The following is a 5,163-nucleotide window of genomic DNA, read 5'->3' on the forward strand; positions in this document are numbered from 1 at the left end:
CTATGGTAGGTTGTTTGGAAGGTTCTGGAATCCTTGATGGAAGGCCAAGCCTTTGGCCAGAGTTCTATGAGTCTCTTCTTTGCTCTTGCCAGTTAAGACCGATTTTTTTTTTTAATGGTACTGGGAATGGAACCGAGGGTCTCATGATAAGGCTGGTGTCCTAGCACTGAGCTCTATCTTTGTCCCTTAAGACAGTTTTTTAAATTTTCTTGAGATGGGGTCTCAAGATTGGCATAGATTGGCCTTGAACATTTTTTTGTAGCCCAGGCAGTCTTGAACATTGGATCTTTCTGCTTCAGTTTTCAAGTAATTGGGATTATGAGCCTGGGCCACTAGGCCTCCTAGAGGCCTGGCTTGATTCTTGCCTTTATTATCCACCACGCTGTGTGTGTGTGTTGTGTGTCGGTCATTGTGACCTATTACCTTGTAGGAAGGGTATGCAACCATTCACAAAACTACCCTTTATCAGAACCACCTGGTCTAAAGTCCAGCTCACATCCAATAATCTATGGGGGACAGTCTTTGCCTCTGTCTACACCTGCTTCCTACCCTCTGGGCCTCTGCAGCCTTTGCCAGTGTGTCTGTGTCTCTTCCTTGGCTAGAGTGGCTGATTCTGGTGATTTTGGTAACTACCTAGTTTGGTAACTACCTTGAGATCCCTATTGAGTAGAGTTGTCTATCAGACAAGTACGGTGCCTGCTTGGCTCACAACTGGCAAAGACATGAATGCAAGAGTCAAGTAACAATATCCAGAGCTTTTCTAAGAAGTGCTCTGTTTCTCCTGGAGAGGGCTAAATTTGGGGACTGGAGGCGAAGCCGGGTGGTAGAGTGCTTGCTTGTCAAACATGCACAAAGCTCTGGGATTGATCCCCAAGCCCATATAAAACCAGGCGTGGGGCTGATGTATCCACAGGCCTTTAATCCCAGCGCTTGAGAGATGGAGACAGGAGGGTCATGAGGTCATCCTCAAGTTCAAGATGAGCCTGGGAGACATGAGTCTCTGACTTGAAAAACAAACCACAAAAGATTTTGGGTAACCTTGAAACAAATCACTTCTCTTGTCATTTCTGAGGCTATAAAATGGCCCAATTGGCTGATGGCTTTAGGTTAACTTTTGTCCCCAAGGATGGGCTTGGACCTTCAGTCTGACTATAAACATCTATAGATAAGAAGTATTTATATCTTTATTCAAAAATATATTTGTCCTGTAGTGTAGTGGGTAGCCATTCCAGCTTTGATCTGGAAGTTCCAACCCTCATTGAGGCTTCGGTAACTGTCACGCCTACAAGGCGGGGGCTGAGGAGGACCCTGAAGACCTGAGATCCAGATGGGCCAGCTCTCTTGGTTCCTGGACCCAGGACGCTGGAGGTAGACCGAGCAGAGTTCTCCAGAGAACACTGCCAGACTGCGCTTCACCTTTCCCAGACCCTGTAACCTATCCCTTCACTTGTGAGTTACCCCACAAAATAAACCTCCCTTTTAACTACGTGGAGTGGCCTTAATAATTTCACCAATACTGTAGTTTGTGGGAGTTGTATGGAAGGGGAAGACAAGTACCTCCGCCTGCTTACACAGACCCTGGATCATCATATTTGAGTATCAATGATGGACAGCATGAAGACAAGCATGATGCCACACTTGAACCTGCAACTAGAAACGGACAGAGTTAGGAGAAAAACCCCACTGATTGACAGGAGCTCGAAAGATACATTTATTTTAAAATAGGCAAACAAGCCGAGCGGTGGTGGCGCACGCCTTTAATCCCAGCACTCTAGAGGCAGAGGCAGGTGGATGTCTGTGAGTTCGAGGCAGGCCTGGTCTACAAAAAGAGTTCCAAGACTGCCTGGGTTGTTGCACAGAGAAATCCTGTCTGGAAAAGCCAAAAATAAGTAAGTCAAATAAAATGAGATGGGCAAACAGATGCACTTGGGAGGAGAAGGCACGCCCATTGAAAGCAGAAAGCAGAGGAAGATCCTGAAGCAGAGAAAATGGCTACTTGTGTTTCTGTAGTGGTGACTCGGAGGGGACACATGAAAGAGCTTTGCCAGCATCTGCTAAAAGTCTCTGCATGGACAGGGACGCCTTAGAACTCATTAACACATCCACCTGATTTGGGTAGTTTGGGCATCTGTATTTCTTCGTACAATAAAAGATTTGAGACTATGTCTCTCCAGAGGCAGGATATTGGAGGAAAGTTCACAGCAGGAGGCATGAAAGATACAGTTGCAAAATTCTGCTTTGTAGTCAAATAGTATTCTCTCACAGGAAGGAAGAGGCCTGGCAGTGTATTGTATTGCTTAAAATCTCCTGGAGGTCAAGTTGCCCACACACTATCACCGCATTGTGGCTCTCGCACTGCAGTACTGACACTGTGGTTTGTTCTAGACCCTGAATATATCAGAGAGACGACCGGGCTGGGGACTCAGTGAGGGAGAAGGGAGTCTGCAGCTCTAGTCCTGCTATCATGGAGGATTTTGACTGAATTGGGGGAGGGAGGGCATGTAGTTCTTACCATGGGCTTACAATGGCTAGACCTGGTGGTACAGAGGGCAGTCATAAAGAGGTTGGGGGTTCTTGAGGTCCCTTGCTTGGCCATAAAGAGGTTGTGGGTGCTTGAGGTCCCTTGCTTGGCCCTAGCTCTGAGGTGGGAACTAAGAAACTCCGGCCACAAGGCATTTGGAAAAGACCCCTTCCTTTCCTTCCTTGACAGGGTCTCATGTAGCCCAGGCTGGCCTCAAACTTCCTATGTAGTTAAGGATGACCCCAAACTTGGGATATTCCTGCCTTTGTCTCCCCAGGGCTGTGATTACAGGCCTGCATCATCATCATGCTGGGTTTACGGGGTGCTAGGGATCAAATCCAGGGCTTTGTGCATGCTATGCAAGAACTCTGCCAAGAGTTCTATTCTTGGCCCCGGGAAGCATTTATCAGCTTTAGAATTTAGCAATGGAAGTAATGGAAACCCAGGGACTATAAGAGATTCATGGAGGTCATGCCATAAATTCAGCAAAGCTGTCTCCTTTCTGCTCCTGCCCTGGCCTGCTAAGCCTCCAGCACCCCCAGGCCAGTCTGGACACAGCTAACTTACAGGGTAATTGCAAGAATTCTGTTGCTAGCTGAGACTCTGCCTTGCTTAGCTAGCCTCTGACCTCACAGACTTTGGTCTGGGATCCACATTTGACCCCTGCCTCTGGCCCTTCACCTTTGGGGAAGTGCATGTTTCCCCAGGATCTGTATGTTGACCTTTTCTGTACCTTGTACCTCTTCTATTGACTTTGTTTCATCCCTCACCCCTGTGGGGCCAGAATTCTGTTTCAGCTACTGCAGAAGAGCTCAGTCCAGCCTAGGAATGCTTTCTCACCAGGAATCCAGAGGGAGGGGCGGGAGTACAGACTACACCCAAGACCATAGGACTGTCCTCCATCCTATCCCTGATTTCTAGGCTGGCCGGCTATGGCCGTGTCACAAACAAATCCTCTTTGTATTTAGTAACAATTTCATGAAGACACTGACGCCTTCCAAAGCCAAGTGTTTCTTTCACTTACTAGGACCTTACTGTAAATATCTAATATCCTCAGTTCACCCCATGGTCAGCTAAGCAACAAGACCTAGGGAATGAAATATGCTTTTAGCTGGGGAGGAATGGGAAGGAGGGGCAGAGGGAGGCGCCACATTAACAGAAGTATGGGATAGAAATGAAGGGGTGGAGTTCTATTCACGAAACTGCAGTAGTATGTTCAATGCTAAGTGTTACAATTGAAAATTTCAGGTTCAGGCATAGTAACCCATGTCTTTAATTCCAGCACTGGGGAGGCAGAGGTGGGCGGAGAGTTCAAGGCCAGCCTGGTCTACACAGGGAGTTCCAGGCTAGTTAGAGCTACATCGCTAGATAGTTAGACCCTGTCTCCAGACCAAAACCAAAACCAAAACAGACAGACAACAAAAATTAGCTACCCTTTAGCAAAGTTTCGAAGAGAGACCTCGGTAATCCTGGCACTATACAGGAGACCTATCCTAAAACAACAACAAACAAAATGAGACCACGAATCCGAAGCACTGGGTGTCCTGTCACGTGATATCAGGCTGTTTACCTTACTGATGACTTGGGAGTGCCACAAATATCTTAGGAGTGCCACAACTATCTGGAACCAGATACAGAAGAAGGTCAAGTTGCCCGGGGGACAGTGAAGCAGTTGGCTGGGTAGAGGACAAAGAGGCGACACGCACGTTGTAGGTAAGGGACGCTCAAGAATGAAGGCACGCCTCTCTCCTCACGATCGGACCGCAGCTGAAGGCACGGGTAGAGGAGGGGCTGGAAGACTCTTGAACAAAAAAGAAGGGAGAGCGAAATTTAAGTGAAAACCACGGAAGTACCAATAGAGCTCTGCCCCGAATTCAGGCACGGACGGGGTTCGAACCCGCGATCTTCGGTTTACGAGACCGACGCCTTACCACTTGGCCACCGCGCCTGACAGCCGAGCTAGCGGTAGAGGCTCTCAGTGGAGGGGAGGTGGTACGGGCGGGGAGGCGGCTAGGCCCCGCCCCCTCGCTCAGGCCCCGCCCCTGAGCAAAGCCCGCCCACTGAGCGGCGGGGACTGATGCTCTCCCGGCCTCCTTCCGCCCGGCGTCTGGTTAGCCCGCGTTTCAGGGGTAACGGCGATCCGCTCAGAGGACGAGGAAAAGCCTCGGTTACCCCGGAGCCTTCCGCTTCCCCCTCCGCACGGGCCTCACCCTGGGTCCGCGTCCCTGAGCCGGGAAAGACCGCAGAGCTGGGCGTGGAGCCCGGCCTGTGAACGTCTGCGCGTCCCCGAGAGCTGGGGGACCAGCCTGCCGACCGCGGGGACCGGGCGCGGCGCGGAGGCCCGGGTGATTAACGGAGGCCAAGCCGGGGAGACCACCGAGATGTTGGGGGGACACCAGAGGGAGACCCGGATTGGGGGACAAACGGGACTTTAGTTGGGTGAGGCTTTGTTCAAGTCTATGAAAGGAATGGGTGAGGGTTCGGGGGGGGGGGTGAGGGCTTATACCACTGCCTACTTTTTATTGGCCTTCCACTTTATAGACGTTTATATCGTCATTTAGTACTGGAGACAGAGGCTCGCGGAGCCCGGCTGACTTCACTCTATAACCGAGGATGGCAGTGAACTAAGGATCCTTCTTCCT

At 50.1% G+C, this 5,163-nt stretch overlaps 1 non-coding gene across 1 annotated transcript; it reads right to left on the bottom strand.

Annotated features, from left to right (window-relative positions):
- Positions 1-4,397: 4,397 nt before the first annotated feature.
- On the bottom strand, positions 4,398-4,469 carry Trnat-cgu (transfer RNA threonine (anticodon CGU)). The gene has a single exon. It is a non-coding gene; the product is annotated as a tRNA-Thr (tRNA).
- Between the last annotated feature and the right edge of the window lie 694 nt (positions 4,470-5,163).

Source organism: Peromyscus californicus, unplaced genomic scaffold (assembly GCF_007827085.1).
Source record: "Peromyscus californicus insignis strain IS unplaced genomic scaffold, ASM782708v3 Scaffold_3__1_contigs__length_106647218, whole genome shotgun sequence".
In the NCBI taxonomy this organism is placed as follows: Eukaryota; Metazoa; Chordata; class Mammalia; order Rodentia; family Cricetidae; genus Peromyscus; species Peromyscus californicus.